Source organism: Empidonax traillii, unplaced genomic scaffold (genome assembly GCF_003031625.1).
Source record: "Empidonax traillii isolate 1590-97213 ecotype Southwest subspecies unplaced genomic scaffold, ASM303162v1 scaffold236:size2090792, whole genome shotgun sequence".
Lineage (NCBI taxonomy): Eukaryota > Metazoa > Chordata > Aves > Passeriformes > Tyrannidae > Empidonax > Empidonax traillii.
Window position 1 is genome coordinate 876,304 of NW_020955429.1, and position 985 is coordinate 877,288.

The following is a 985-nucleotide window of genomic DNA, read 5'->3' on the forward strand; positions in this document are numbered from 1 at the left end:
GGGGGGGGGGGGGGAAGGAGAAGGAGAAGCAGAGCAGGCTCCCCGCGCTGGGGAGACACACACGCACACACACACACGGTCCCTCCCGCACACGGAGCCCGCACGCCGGGGCACCGGCCGTGGGGGCGATGGGCGGCGGCGGCGCGGCGAGGCGGAGGGGTCGGGGCGGGAGGGAGGGAGGGAGACATGGTGGGGGGGGACACACGCGCCGGGAGGGAGGGAGGGGGGAGGCAGCCCCGCACCCAAAAGCGGTCGGGGGGGTGGCTTAGCCGCCACCCGGCCCTCACGCCCACAATAAACCCGCTTTACATATTCATAGAGCCGGGGGGGGTGTGGGGGGGATGCCGGAGGAGCGGTCCCGGAGGGTCCCTTCGAGCGGGGCAGAGTCCCCCCGGCGGCGGGGCAGAGGGGGCCGGGGGTGCTGCCCCTCGCTGGGGCCGGGCGAGGCAGAAACCCGTGGTTTCCTTATCGCTCCTCTCCTTTGCCTCCCGCACCCCCCGCGCAGCCCCCCACCCCCAGCCAGAGTTATTTCCCCAGAGCCTGGGCCTTGCGGCGTGGGGTAGGTGGGTGCGGGGAGGGGGGCCGGAGCACGGCATGGTTCGGCTTTTTATTTAAACCTCCTGCCCCCCTCCTCTTTCCTTCAGGGACAGGTTGGGTGGAGGGTGATCGGGGGATGCGCGGGTTCCCGTACCCCTCGGGATCCTCGAGGTCTGGTCTGCACCACCCCCACCCGCGGGCTCTGGTTGTCCCCCACCCCCTGGAAGTGGATCTGCACCCCCCCAGCGCTGGATGTGCCTCCCCAGGGCTGGATGTGCCCCGGTGGTGATTGCCCCGCTCCCCCTTTGCCCGCGGGCTCCGGGGGAGCCCCCCAGGGCACGGCGGTGTCTGTCCCGTCCCTCTTCCCCGCGCTCTCCCTCTCTCTCTCTCCTTCTCATTTGAATAATGTCTAATTCGGGGAGGTTTATATTATTGAAATGGCCGCCCG